At 39.7% G+C, this 16,125-nt stretch overlaps 1 pseudogene; it reads right to left on the minus strand.

The window, feature by feature from the left end:
* Positions 1-13,089: 13,089 nt before the first annotated feature.
* Positions 13,090-13,754, minus strand: LOC112916824 (TATA box-binding protein-like 1 pseudogene; annotated as a pseudogene).
* Between the last annotated feature and the right edge of the window lie 2,371 nt (positions 13,755-16,125).

The following is a 16,125-nucleotide window of genomic DNA, read 5'->3' on the forward strand; positions in this document are numbered from 1 at the left end:
GACCCGGAATAGCCAGGGGAATATTGAAAAAGAAAACTGGAGCTGGAGCCATCACAATGCCAGATTTCAAGTTGTACTACAAAGCTACGATCATCAAGACAGCGTGGTACTGGCACAAAAACAGACACATAGATCAATGGAACAAAATAGAGAACCCAGAAATGGTCCCTCAACTCTATGGGCAACTAATATTCAACAAAACAGGAAAGACTATCCACTGGAAAAAGGATAGTCTCTTCAATAAATGGTGCTAGGAAAATTGGACATCCAAATGCAGAAGAATGAAACTAGACCATTCTCTTACACCATACACAAAGATAAACTCAAAATGGCTGAAGGATTTAAATGTCAGACAAGAATCCATCAAAATCCTAGAGGAGAACACAGGCAACACCCTTTTTGAACTTGGCCACAGCAACTTCTTGCAAGATAGATCTATGAAGGCAAAGGAAACAAAACCAAAAATGAACTATTGGGACTTAATCAAGATAAAAAGCTTCTGCACAGCAAAAGAAACAAGAAAACTAAAAGACTACCTACCTACAGAATGGGGAAGATATTTGCAAATGACCTATCAGATAAAGGGCTAGTTTCCAAGATCTATAAAGAACTTATTAAACTCAACAGCAAAGAAACAAAAAATCCAATCATGAAATGGGCAAAAGACATGAAGAGAAATCTCACAGAGGAAGACATAGACATGGCCAAGAAGCACATGAGAAAATGCTCTGCATCACTTGCCATTGGGGAAATACAAATCAAAACCACACTGAGATACCACTTCATACCAGTGAGAATGGTGAAAATTAACAAGACAGAAAACAACAAGTGTTGGAGAGGATGTGGAGAAAGGGACTGTCGACTGTTGGTGGGAATGGGAACTCGTACAGCCACTCTGGAAAACTGTGGAGGTTCCTCAAAGAGTTAAAAATAGAGCTACCTTACAACCCAGCAATTGCACTGCTGGGGATTTACCCCAAAGATACAGATGCAGTGAAACACTGGGACACCTGCACCCCGATGTTTATAGCAGCAATGTCCACAATAGCCAAACTGTGGAAGAAGCCTCGGTGTCCATCGAAAGATGAATGGATAAAGAAGCTGTGGTTTATGTATACAATGGAATATTACTCAGCCTTTAGAAGCGACAAATACCCACTATTTGCTTCAATGTGGATGGAACTGGAGGATATTATGCTGAGTGAAGTAAGTCAGTCGGAGAAGGACAAACAGTGTATGTCCTCATTCATTTGGGGAATATAAAAAATAGTGAAAGGGAATAAAGGGGAAAGGAGAGAAAATGAATGAAAATATCAGTGAGGTGACAGAACATGAGAGACTCCTAACTTTGGGAATCGAACAAGGGGTAGTGGAAGGGGAGATGGGTGGGGGTTGGGGTGACTGGGTGACAGGCACTGAGAGGGGCACTTGGTGGGATGAGCACTGGGTGTTGTGCTATATGTTGGCAAATCGAACTCCAATAAAAAATAAACAAAAAAAGAGTAATAGATGTAGTTCTGCCCTCATTAATTTATTTATTACATTTATATTGAGCATTTAATTGTTGGGTGAACCGTGCTGAGCAGAACAGACATGATTCCTGCCCTCCTGGTGGTCACAGTCTACTGAGAGAGATGGTTGATCAATAAGCAAACACATATAAATATAAAATTAAAATTGTGATAAATGTTACAAAGGGGGAAAAACAGGGTACTATTGGGGAGGTAATCTAATTCAGATCAGAACATAAAGGAATGCCTCTCTGAGAAAGCAACATTTGCTCAGTGGTATTTAGTTAAAAGCAGTTCAAGTTTTGAACAGAGGGGATGTTCCAAGTAGAAGGGGCTGTGTGTGGAATAGATGGCTGGATATATGGGTCAGGGGCTCAGAGGAGAGACCATAAACCTTCTGAACAGTCAGGGTTCTGAACTACAGGGGTAGCAGTTACGTGAAATAGTAATCTACATTCTGTGCTTTTTCTTATCCTTCTGCCTTCAATACCCTGGGGGGTACTTCCTTTAAGCCATCTCAAGTACAAAAGCAAAGATTTAGAGATGCAGCAAGGCTAAGGGCCAGACAAAAATGTCTGATGAGAGCGTGCAGAATGATGTTTTTGGCCGCAGAGACTAGTTAGGGCCTGAGTTGGAGGAAGGGTGAGCAGAGGTGAAAAGTCACCTTGGATGGGTGAAGAGAGAGTGGAGGGACCAAGTTAGAGGAAGGAAGCTCTTATCCTGCAAAGACTAGGGAGCGAAAACACAAAGCTGTCTAGAGTGTGGGCTCTCCACTAATCCAGGGGAGCCCCCACGATCCATCATAGTAGATACATATCAACCTGTGAACAAGAGGTGGGGGACTTGGACAGAATATAAGGCAGCAGCCTTCAAACTTCTTGGTCTTCAGAGCCTTTTACACTTTAAAAAAGTATTGAGAATCCCGAAGAACTTTTATTAGTTATATCTATAGTAGAGTTGCCAGATAAAATACAGGATGCCTGTATTTTAGGATTAAATACATATATAGGATTAAATACACATAATGGGATTAAAAACATATAATAGGATTAAAATCTATTGGTCTATCCTGCACTTTGAATAGATCTTCTATTTATAACATCATGCCTTGGTCATTTGGAAAATACCAGTTTACTAAGTTATGCAGATTTTCAAAGTGTTTGCATGTTACATTTTACAATATCAAAAAATCATATTTGTTAACATTACCACCAATTTCATTAGAAAAGTCTTAAGTACTGGGAAGCTATCAAACTCAAGGTAGAAGAAAAAGTTTTCCAAAATTCTAATTTTTTTCCTTAGGAGCTCAAAAATTGTCACTGGCTACAAATACTGTCTTCACTGAAAGGACAGGCTCATTTGTTAATTTTCAAAAGTTTGACTTCTAAATACCCAAGTGGAAATAACCATGGCTTGTTAATCAGTCCTTCTTTCAAGTAAGAATGGTGTTCCATGAAAAAAGAGTGGCTAATTCAGCTTGTGACTCAAATAACCATGTAAGTGCTTTGCCTACAATCATCAGACTCTAAGATGCAGAAGAAATGTTTTCTGGGTACTTCCCATCTTGACACATAGAATTAAAAAAAAAAGTATATTTAAGGGTCAACAACACTTTATGGAGCATTGCAATGCTTGTGCTTATCAAGCTCTTTAAGAATTGGATATTTCACAGAGGCTAAAACAATAATAATATGATAGGATACAGACATGAACTTAAAAACACATGCAAAACAAAATAAAAAGAGGCACAGATTATTATAGTTCCACCTCCTCCCTGGCACTTGTTCAGTTCTCTAGGATATGGTGTCTGGAGCCCCTGGGGCCTCTCCGCATGGAACACTATGGTAACACCCTTGCTCTGCTGCCCTAGACCTGTCTAACTCATGCTCACCAGGTTTCAGCTTACATACCAGGTCTTCCATGAAGGCTCTCCGACTCAAAAGTCTGCCTAGGAATCTTCCTGTATGCTCCTGCAACATCTGGACTTCTCTATCTTATTACTTATGTGCCTGTGTACTGATCTTCCTGACAAATGGAGTCTTAAATGCGGGACGATGTTTATCTTATGTAGGTCTTTCCTACAATTGCATCCCCAGCACCCAGAACGTGTTAGGTGCTCTATAAATATTTATGGAGCAAATATGTGAATCAATGAGTAAGTGAATAAATCAGGAGCCTGCAGGTGCTGATAAGCCACAGTCTAAAGTGATAATGGACTGTGTGAAGGGGTCACAAAGGCCTACTGGAAGGTGAAGTTCTGTGCAAGCTATGAAGGCAGAAGGCCCCAGATTTGCAGGGGCCAGTGATGCCAGATTAGAGAGTTGATACCTCTTCAGTGGGATGGGGAAAGATTTGCATTGCTGGAGGGAGGTATCTATTCTGGGTAGTAACTGGTTTTCTGATTATTCCAGGTGCTGCTGGGACAGCATGCTTCTTCCAAGCCCAGGCAGTTGTGTGTTGTGGTGAATGTAGGAGCAGAACCGCAGCCCTGTGTGGCAGTGGTGGTGGCTGGAATGGATTGCGGGTGCCCTGTAAGTCGAGCCTAGCTCTGCTGTCTGAAGGACTGTGTGATGTGAGGGATACAGCCAAACTTGGCCACATGACAGGAGCACCATCTGTACCCTGGGTGCTTCGATTTTGCAGCTGCCACAGCCTACTCAGGCAGATCTGACACAGCTTAGCAGATAGCTTTTCCAGGAGGTTCATAAATTTCCAATCTGCTGTGCTACGTTTTCTCCTACAACTGCCACCAACCAAATGTTAATTTGGATTCAAGACCTGAAGGGTGATCGGCAAACGTATGGGCTCATCACAGAATTGGAAAGGACGTTGGGGCTCAGGTGGCCTTTTTCATGGACTGTTCCTGGAAGAAACACACACACACACACACACACACACACACACACACACGTAATTGTCAAATCTTTGCTAATGTGTCTTTACACCTAGATGTATTCCCCAGACAGAGCATGTAAATTGAACTTTTGTTATTTTCAATTTAATATTTAGTACAAAATTAATGCAATCTTTAATGTTACTTTAAGGAATTCTGCAATCACTATTCCTTTCACCAAAGCAAAAATATGACTCCCGATTTGTCTTTTATGGAAATTGTATATAAATGTGCATAAACCTATATTCTTGTGCTTGTATCTTCTGTTGAGGATCACATCACTTTTTGAAAATGCAGAAAATGTTGGCTTCAAATAGCTTTAAGGTTTCCACGCCTTATTTAAAACACAGGGGAAAAGGTTAAGTTATATACATAAAGTAGCTGGCACTAAGATTCCATCTTTATTGTTATCTGTACAACATTATCCACACAACAAAAGACAGAAATACAAGATTGTACAGCATGCAAGGATGAAGCTGCACTTTAAATACAGCTCTTTGATATCTTTGTACTCATGGAGGTTAAAAATATTCATTGAGGTGCCTGGCTGGCTCAGTCAGAAGGGCATGGGACTCTTGATTTTGGGGTCATGAGGTTATGAGGTTTAGCTCCACATTAGATGTAGATATTACTTAAATAAATAAAACCTAGACAAATATTTATTAATTAAAGCAATAAGGGATTTTTGTGGCTCTTCCTGAACAAAATCTAATCATAGAAAAGACCAGTTTAGGATTGTCCAATAGAAAATAACCAGGATGATTGGAGTGACTCTAATTCCTGCTCTGTTGGACTAAAATGACCCTTCCTCCCCACATGTCCATATTCTTTAAGCAACTTTTGCTGGAACTAGTTTTTCAAATGATACTTAGTGTAACTTTGAGTAGCAATACTACCTTAGAGTTAGTAAGTATCCAAGTTCACACAGCAGTGTGGAGGTAGACCTCAGTTAATTTGGGCTTTAGAGAATCTGGGTGTACCCCTATAATTGTGAGTCAGCAGAAAAATGAGTATATTTTCAGGCTCTTAGAGGAATTTGTAGAAGTGAATATTTTTTCTTTGAGACTCATCTCCACGCTGGTGCTTCTGATGGAGGAGCCCCTAATGGTAGAAGTTCTTCAACTGTGTGAGGATCCTCTAGTTTGGCAGGTGATGGCAGAGTCTATGTCTAATCTTGCATCTTCAGCACCTAACAAAGAGTGGGCACAGTGCAGGCAGCTTGTGCAACAAATGAATGGAAGAACAAACGACTATATGGAGACTGGTTTAGGGTGTGACAGGGCCATGCCACACTCACTGCGGAGGGGGCAGGGAAAGGCAATAAGCAGACAAATTCTCTTCAAGAAACATGAAAGAGGTTGCACTGGCATTTTTTCACATTCCTGGCAGCAGACAGGGGTCAAGGCACTTGACTCAGGCAGGCTCGATTATAAGTTTTCCTTGGCCTGTGACGCAAACTTTGGGAAAGGTGCTTGCCTTTTCACCCTGGAGTTGCTAAATGAAAAGACGTGACTTCTGGGTGGCTATGCCTGCTGGCTGCCTGGAGAAAGAAGTGGGTAGTAGGTAAAATGTAGCTAATACACAAAGTGAGGAATGGAGAGTTGGTAGTGGAGAGACATGGCACTTGAACTTTGGACCCAGCTGTTCTTAAAGTCCTGGTGCTTCAGGAGGAGCTGGTTAGGTGGTTTAACAATCTTTTGATTCAGCTATTTGATCTGAGTTTCTGTCACCTGCAACAGAAATCAGCTCTAGACAATTACTTTGCATTTTTGATGATTAAGTCATGAACATACATTGCTTTTATAAGATAAGAAAAAAAAAAACCTGACAAAAATGAACACACATGTACCCACAGACCGATACTTAGGTCAAGGACTTCATTTCTTGGATTTCTGTGATAAGCACAGTGCTCTCAGGGGTCATTCTCACTTGGTTTTATTACCCAGCTGTGTAAATTCCAGTCTGGGGAGTAGGCAAGAATCAGACAGCTGCTGCTGAATGCTGCTATATCTTTGTAGAGAGATGGTGGCCAATTTTCAGTAAAATCCAAAGTGAACAAAGTTGGGGACAAACAAACCAGGAAGCCGCCATCTAGAATCTTCTTCCTTTGGATAGGAAAGCTTCCTGACTCTATGGCCTTAGTAAACTTAGCTTTGGAAACTTACCACTTATGACAGCACTTGCCTTTTAATTTTCTTAATGAAGTCTTTTGAGGAATAGAAGTTTTAAACTTGATCAAACCCAGTTTATCAACTTTTTTTCTTTATGATTAATGCTTTTGTGTCCTGCGAAATCTTTGCTTCCCTAGGGTCAAGATTTTTCTCTATGGTTATCTTCAGATATTTCATTGTAAGTTTCTACATTTAGGATTCTGATCCACTTCAAGTTAATTTTTTGGTATGATGTGATGTAAGAGTTTGGTTTATTATTATTTTTTCCATATGGATATCCATTAGTTCCAGGACCATTTGTTGAAAACACTTGTCTTTTCTCTCATTGAATTACCCTGCCAACTTGATTGAAATTTTATTTCTGGATTCTATTCTAATCTATCATTCTATATGCCTACCCTAATAATAATAGCATGTTTTCTTCATCACTCTGAGTCTAGAAATTAGGTAGTGCATGTTCTCCAACTTTGTGCCTCTTCTTCAAAATTTCTTTGGTTCTTAGAGGTCTTTTGCATTTCTGTATAAACTTTAGAATCACCTTGTCAATTTCTACCAAAAAAGTTTGCTTTTTAAAAAATTCAGATTGCATTGAATCTAGGATCAATTTGGGAAGACATGACATCTTAATAATATTGAGTCTTTTGACCCATGAGCATGGTGTTTCTCTTCATTTATTTAGATCTTTCATTTCTTTCAGCAATATTTCATAGTTTTCCGTGTACTTACACACATTTTGTTAAATTTACCCATTGGTATCTTATACCTTTGTTACAATGGTTAAGTGGTATTTTAAAATTCCAATTCTCAGTTATTCATTGCTATTTGTAGATTTGATTTTTGAATATTTATCTCATATCCTGCAACATTGCTAAAGTTACTAATTAGCTCTGGAAAATTTTAAGGTAGATTTCTTAGGATTTTCCATATACATGAACATGTCATCTGTGAATAAAGATTATTTCTTCTGTTCTAATCTGTATACTTCCTCATTATTTTTCTTTCTTGATTGCACTAGTTTGGAATTCTAGCGTAATGATTAATAGAAAAAGTGAGAATGGACATCTTTATTTTGTTTTTGATATTTGAGAGAAAGCATTCAGTCTTTCACCATTGAGTATGACGTTAGCTATATGTTTTTCATAGATGTGCTTTATCAGGTTGAGGAAGTTTTCCTCTATTCCTAGCTTTTTATTTGTGTGGGTATTAAAATCATGTATGGGTATTAAATTTTGTCAGATGCTTTTTCTGTATCTGTTGAGACAATCAGATAGTTTTCTCTAATTCTGTTAACATGCTAAATTACATTGTTTGACTTTTGAATGTTAAAACAATTTTGTATTTCTAAGATGAGCTCCACTGGTCATAGTGTGTTATCTTTTTAAACTGTTATTGAATTAAATTTGCTAATATTTTATTAAGAATTTTTACCCTGGGGTAGAGCATCATGAATTTGAGCCCCATATTGGGGACAGAGATTACTTAAAAAAAATTTTTTTTTTTACATTTATGTTCATGAGGGCTATTGGTCTATAGCTTAAATTTTATTTTTTTAAAGATTTATTTATTTGAGAGAGACAGAGCATGAGTGATGTGGAAAGCCAGAGGGAGAGGGAGAAGCAGGCTCAGCAGGGAGCCTGACTCAGGACTGGTTACCAGGACCCTGAGATCATGACCTGAGCTGAAGGCAGACACTTCACTGATTGAGCCACCCAGGCTCCCCTATAGCTTAATTTACTATCTTTTTCTGTTTTTGATATCAAGATGATGTTGACCTCATAAAGTGAGATGGGAATTAATTTTTTCCCTCCATTTTTTTTCCTGAAAGAGTTTCTATAGGATTAACATTATTCCTTTCTTAAATCTTTGAAAGAACGCACCATTTGACCTGGAGTTTTCATTATGGGAAGGATTTTATTTATGAATTGCTTCTCTTTTATGTAGATGTTTTAATATTTTCTATTTTTCTTGTGTCATTTTTTTATTTTTTTATTTTTTTTATTTTTATTTTAATTTTTATTTATAATCTGTAACTCTTGAAAAAATTTTCCCTTTCAACTAAGTAGTCAAATTAATTGACACATAGTTGTTTGTAATATCTCTTTACTATTTTTAAAATGTCTTTAGGATCTGTAGTGATGTCACCTCTTTCATCTTTCATGATATTAGTAATTCTCTCTACCTCTGGAATTGCCTTATTAGAGTGAATGATGTGGGAAGATACAAGTTGGAAGTGGCAGACACAGGGCAATTGCAAGCATGGAGGAGTACAGTTATTGGTAGCAACCAGGAATACAGCTATGGGAGTGGGTAGCTAAGGTTTGGTTGAAAACAAAGTCATTTCAGAAGAGGATGTCAAGTTGCTAAGAGGCCAGAGTATTGGAAGGAAATCTGAGAATGATGGTGGGAGGAGTAGATGGGAAAAAGACTGAGCCTAGTGTGAGAGGAGCCCCTGGCCAGTATATTCTGGCATAAGAGTCAAAGGAACTGGGCAAGGAATGGGGATCTTATAGAAGGACTGGTGAACAATACTTGGAAATGATAATGAAAAGTGAGGAAGACTCTTCCCCTCTCCAAGGCCCAGGAGGAAAGCTTCAGGGGAGGCCCTGTTCTCAGGGGAGAGCCAGGTATCCACCACTGCAGAAGTGTGAACCAGTTATTCAGAGAAGAGTTGAGGATCTAGGGTTGATGGCTGAGGGTAGCTGAGTCCCAGGGGACACAGGGAAAGAATTGAGGATGGGAGTGTGAAAGAAGGGAATGTACGACCTAGAGGAGGATGGGAATCTGGGTTCTTAGGAGTGATCTGGGGTCTTGGCTCTGTGCAGTCGAGGCCAGGAAGGATGGTGGGTTGGAGGGATCCACCCTGCTGGCACTGTGCTGGGGGAGCATGTAAATGTTGAGGGGAGCTAGCTCTTGGGCCTTCCTGCTGGTGGTGGAGTTAATGAACGTTTGAGTGCCAGACACCATGCAAGGAGAGATTTTCCCTTCATCTCCACATTTGTTTCGAGCTTTAACAGATTCACAAAGTGAAACTGTGGTTGGTTTTCTGAAGCTAGTACCCCAGGGCCCATTAAGGACCCACAACAACCTGAGACTGTCCCAGTGAATTAGTCAAATATCCTGGTGCTTTGTGACACACAGAGCCTTCAGCTGCCTCAACCACAGAAAGCCCCTAACTCCAGTTCCCTAGCTCATCTTCCCCAGCTTTTGGATGTTCTGGCACTTCTTTCTGGTACATATTTTTTTTTATAGGGATGTGATCTGCTGGTGTTTTATTTGCTCTACTGTTCTCCTTTCAGGAAGGCTCAGTGAGTTTCTAACAATTTGACCTGTATCTTCAGTAGTCTATTTTCTTCTCTAACCCCCTGGGCCTTGCACTACTTGCTGAAGTTAAATGCTGTCCTCCTTGTTTCTCTTATTTGCTTTCTGTCACAGACATTAAAAAAATATGTATTTGTCTTCATTTTCTCTTTGAGATCTCCAGAGAGAAAAATAGGAATTTTTTTTTTTAGAAAAATAGGAAATTAATGAGGTCTGAGTGTGCTCAAAAATGTCCACTGGTAACACACATCAATGGCCATTCTCACCTTCTTGCATCAGAACATCTCACTCAGGAGATGGTCTCCTGTCAGGCCAGCACCCACTGGAGGCCTGGTCTCTAGCTGGTACTGACTTGTCTCACTCTTCTGTAGTTGATCTTGTCTGTCTGCCCCTTCCCTTCCTGTCCCATAAATAACAAGTCCACAAATAGATATGTGTTCCTGCAGGACATAGGGCCCATCCCTTCTCTTCCCATAATGACTGCATCATCCTGAAACTCAGTGTTTTACACTAATTCCTGGTGTTCCTCCCTTAAGTTGATCCAGAATTTCCTAGCTCCTTGGTCCAGTGGTCCCAGTCTTACAAGAGTGGTTCCTCCAACAGTTCTCACTATAGACATTTTATTTTATTTTATTTTATTTTATTTTATTTTATTTTATCTTATTATTTTATTTATTCATTCATGAGAAACACAGAGGCATAGGCAGAGAAAGAAGCAGGCTCTCTGTGGGGACCCTGATGCGGGACTTCATCCCAGGACTCTGGGATCATGACCTGAGCTGAAGGTAGATGCTCAACCACTGAGCTACCCAGATGCCCCCTCACTATAGACCTTAGATTTAGGTTTTAGAAGGCACCTCTCAAGAGTTTCCCAGATCTCCACTACTTCTGGGGAAGTCTTCCAACCCTCTGTCTCTGATCTTACCTCACTTTTTTTGTGTGTGTGCTTGTGTATTCACAGTTTTTATTTATAAAAAAATTTACAGCACTTGTGAAGAGCCAGCAGAAGACATCAGACACACTCATTCTTACCAGCTTTGTTAAGTTTAGAAGGTTATCCATGACACTTTGCCAGGTGATGCTCACATGGCAGCCCTGACACCTGAACTGGTTAGATTGTCTTTCTTCCTCTCTTCAAAGAAAGCATTTTGATGAGCTACTGATCTACCTACTTTTCAAGTCACTTGAATACTGAAAATACTACAACATCTGGATCTGCATGTTGGCCATATAATGATGTGTTCTGACCCTTTTCTGTATTTTTTTTTTGTGTGTGAATGTTACAAAACAGGTCACTTAATACTGTTAGTTAAAGCTAAGTGGAAAACCTCAATTTTTAAAAATACTGTACCCAGAACCTGTGACTTCTTCACTGAACTGTCTCCTCCTCTATATTTTATGAGGTTTATCCTATCCTATTGGAGCTTAAGATGAAGCAAATAAACATAATGTAGAAAGAGAGAGAGACTAAGAGAAGTATGAAAAGCACAATTAAATCTTTTACAAGAAAGAAAATATAAAAGTTAGCCTTTGCCCCCCTGACTTAAGAGTGAGAGGCACAGTAGGGAAAGGCATTGAGAGAAAAGATAAAAATAAGTATAAAATAATGTATGTTGGTCCATGCAGTATGAGCTAGGTTTGGAAGACTTTATAATGTGGTAAGGAAAATGAACTAGAATATGGAGGACAAGATGTCACAATTTTTTTCATGCAACTTTTATTTATTTTTTTTTCTCCTTTTTTTTTTCTTTTTTTTTTCCTTTTTTTTTTTTTTCATGCAACTTTTAAAACATTTTGGAAATCCAAGTTTTTGTGGAAGATGGCATTGGAATCTTGTCTCTATGAAGTTACTACTAAGAAGCTAATTGGACTCTCCACTTAGCTTTATTTCTAAGTGAAATTATTGTTGCTTATGCGAAACTCCTAATCCCAAGTGGTAGCACAAGTGCAGCCTGATTGGGTATGACTGCCCCAAGGCTTTGGGGTGAGCCAGAGGACCAAAGTTTCACAAATCCATATTTATTGTAACTTTCAGAGGAGCAATCCCAGATACTGAATAGTCACTCTTCAGCTCCATTAAATAAGACATAGCAAGGGGAAAGACACATCTTGCAAAATGGCTTTCCAGTTCAAGTTGAACTATATTATTATTATACTGTGGCACAGAGGCAGCTTGTGGGCACTTCTTGTTAAAATAGCACAATGTATCAACTTCTGACAAAACTCTTAGGATAGCCTTCAGCACCAACCTAAGATGACTACTTTCCTACAACTAAAGTTGAGTCTTACCAGAATAACAAAAGCACATATGAGGTACAACCCATCACAGCTTCTTTCTCATATCCATCTTGTAGGTACGAGGTTTCGCCTTTAAACTACACTTCTGTAACTTTAAAAGATAGTTAGCATTTTCTATCATAGTAAATTAGCAACAGAAAATATTATGTTTAACCTATAAAGTTCTACTCCAGTTTGCTCCCTAGAATTTATATACATACTTTTATTTCTAATCTGCAAGAAAAAAAAATCTTATTCGATATTTGGTAACAGAGCAGTAAAAGATACTATACACATATGGCATATATTTACAAAATACACTTCAAAAAGAAGCCAACACACTTTAGCAAAAGTCTAAGCTTGCAAAAAAAAAAAAAGTCTAAGCTTGCATAGATTAAAAAGAAAAAAAAAGAATTATGAATACAATTTTTGTTAAAATTGAAAATGGGGAATGAAAGTTGCAGAATGGATATGAAGAGAGATCTTTTCCAAACTTTTATTTGTGCACATTCAATTGAAAAAGATAACTTTTACAGGTTCTTTGGTGCCCATATTCAGCATACAAAAATGTAAAAGACTATTCACAAATAAAACACATTAGCTCAAACTGGGAAAAAATAATGACACTAATGAAACAGTTTAAGGTAGTGCACTCTGTGACAGCTCTGCTTACGGGGACATGAGAATTACTGCGAAAATAAATAGAATGTCCTTTTGTAAAAGCAGCAAAGTCATGTCTTGTAAACTTCCTTTTTATATTACAGCAAGGTTTGAAGTAAAACCCAGAGGGCCTGGAGCTCACACTGCAGCCATGAATGAATCTAAGAGTCTATTTCCTCAATTACTGTTGGTCCAGTTTTCCTTTTGTTTTGGGTCCAATGTGCAGCAGGTTTTAAAAGGTGCTCGGTTTGGTTCTAACTAGTTGAGTGATGGATTATACAATTTCTTTCCTGCTTTCAAACACAAATGGGTAGATCTGTTCCACAGCGGTAGCAACAGCCTTTACCTTGGGCCCACAAAATACCTGTTACTGTGATACTCCCTGTTGAAAAAACCTGTAATGCAGCTCTTAGAGATTTTATCGGATAGCACACAGCAGGATGAAGTTCAGGTTCATAACTGGCATGAGGTCTATTGTTCTTTGTGAATTCTGGCAAACGGATTTCAAACGGCTTGTTACACACTGCCAAAATGTTAACGACCTTAAAATCTGTAAACATTACCTGAAAACCTAATTCCTGCAGGCTGCGAGCTAAGTCTGGCACCAAATTTAGCTTCTTCTTCACTTGTTTCTCAGTGCAAATAATTTTTCCTGAGGACCAAATTGTAGCTGTAATTCTAGGTTTTCTAAGCTTCATTAATACTTTTCCAACATCACGTTTATAAATTACATTTGCTCCCTCCAAAGCAATCTTCCTTAAGTTCAAATGGCATCTTGTTCTAAAAACACAGACTACATTTGTAATTAGAATGTCCAATGCAACATCACTGTCTGCATCCATTGGGGTAGTTTAACAACCTGGCTCCCCACCACGAAGATCACATCCGTGGGAAGAGGGGGCGGCGGCAGAGAACGCGGCGGCCTCGCTGGTGCGGGTTCCGTGGACGGGAGGAGAAGCTGGAGGACAGGGGTGAGGATGAGGCGAGCGCGCTCCCCCGTCTACATGGAACTGCCGCCCGGGCCGTTGCTAGGAGCCCCCGAGGATCAGCTGGGCTGGGTCTTTCGTGCCTTGTCGTTCAGGGTACTGGGCTGCTGCTTCTTCCCCAAGACAGTCTTACCTCACTTCTTATGTTAGATCTCACCGGGTGCAAGTCACTCTTTCTGATCTAGTAACATGTAAAACATTTCTCCCCATTTCCATCATCTTCATTATATGTTAACCCATCCGATCTCCTGAGGTCTCAACTTTCCTTCAAAGGAAATCTGTCTCTTTCTATAGTTTAATTGGCCTTTATTTTTGTTTTCATTCTTCCTCCATTCGTGTCCCGAGTGTAAGAATGAAGCATGTTTTTCGAACTGCTCTACTTCTTCCTTGATTTCTTCAGAAAAACCTGATCCTTAAAGTCAGAAGATTCCATACACACTACTTTTATATTACCTTCTTATTTGATTTTGTAATAATTTCATTGAACTATTTTTTTAAGATTTTATTAATTTATTCATGAGAGACACACAGAGAGGCAGAGACATAGGCAGAGGGAGAAGCAGGTTCCTTAACAGGGAGCCGGATGTGGGACTCGATCCCCAACTGGGATCACACCCTGAGCCAAAGCCAGATGCTCAACCACTGAGCCACCGAGGCATCCCATCGTTGAACTATTTTTCTATCTAATGCAAGAAGATGCCATATTGTCTTTAAAATAAGGTTGCTTATTTCTCTTGATTCTTTCACTAAGAAACTTTGTCACTCTACAATGAGACCCACAGTTTGGGTCTCTGAATCTCCAAGCCATACTGGGGATTAATGTCAACACATTAGAGCCAACTTGGGACCACATAGAGCCTCTTGGGCTGTGGCAATGCCATAGAAGCTAAGTTTGGCGCTTTCGCAATCTAGTCTTTTGGCACCAAGGGTAATTTGAAACAGTCTAAGAGAACCAAATGCAGAGCAGCTGTACTTGCCTGTGTGTGCTTGGTGCAACAACTTAAAGCTGAAACCACACAGATGTTCTACAATGATATGTGACTTAGCCATGTCAGTGCATGTGGGGAAATGAGGACCCCAGGCTCTGTGGCTTTGGTATAAACTGGCACAATCATTCTGGAGAGCAAAGTTACAGTAGTTGGTGAAATTAAGTGTTCATGTGCCCTTCAACATGGTAGCTGCTTTCCAGAGAAATTCTCATGTAAGGAAACATTGAAGCATTGTTCCTGGTGAGGAGTTGGAAGCAACCAAGAATCCTCCATTAAGGGGATGGATAAGTCAAGTGCAGCCCAAGAAATACTATACTGCCACTAGATGCTACATGCTAAAATGAGATGATTAATAGCAACTTCAAAACATAGGGTTGATGAAAAAAAAAAAAGAGAATGAGCTTCTTGCACAATGCTATCTATGCAACTTAAAATAGTATACATGAATCTCACTTCATCATTTAGAAGCATATTTATATTTCTGAGGAATATACCAAATACTGTAGAATTGATTTGTTTTGGGGAGGAGGTAGTGAGAACAGAAATCAGAGACTGTAATAAACGTGTCTTTTTTCTTTTATTTTTTTTTTAAGATTTTATTTATTCATGAGAGACACAGAGAGAGAGAGACAGAGACAGGTAGAGATAAAGGTAGGCTCCATACAGGGAGCCTGATGTGGGACTCTATCCCAGGACCCTGGGATCACGCCCTAAGCCTAAGGCAGATGCTCAACCATTGAGCCAGCCAGGCGTCCTGCATTTCTTTTTATTCTGATGTTTTGACATTGGGACCTTGCTGACCCCAGGATGAGCTAATTGCTTGAGAGAGCAAACAACTCACCAGTGAGTTTACCTTTCCTATGCAAATCAACCAATCCAGAACCCACACTCCAGATCATCTCCTTTTACTGGCTCTTACAGCATTCTTCCATTCAGGGCTACCATCCACTTGCCCTAATCACACAGGGGCTAGGTCCCAGACAACTAGGGAGTTTCCCTATTCCCCAGAGCCCACAGCAGTTCTTCAAACTAGTCAGTCCTAAGCCTGCTTACTGACCTTGCCTTGCTTTCCCATGAAAACCACAATGAAGGCTCTTGTTCAGGTTGTCCCCTGGTTCCTCTGCGTCCTGTGTGGCCCATTTCGTCAATTTCCTCATTTTTCACGTTCACACGCCCAAGAGCAGCAAAGGTGTCCCTTAAAACTCTGGTGCTTTCTGTGTGGCCCTGTGCAGCATGGCGTACCTCCCGTTTTTAAGGATCTATGAGTACAAAGCTTTCCTTCATGATAGTTCCATGTCTGTGTATCTGACCATATCTGAT

The sequence above is a fragment of the Vulpes vulpes genome, chromosome 8 (assembly GCF_048418805.1).
Source record: "Vulpes vulpes isolate BD-2025 chromosome 8, VulVul3, whole genome shotgun sequence".
NCBI classification, from domain to species: domain Eukaryota; kingdom Metazoa; phylum Chordata; class Mammalia; order Carnivora; family Canidae; genus Vulpes; species Vulpes vulpes.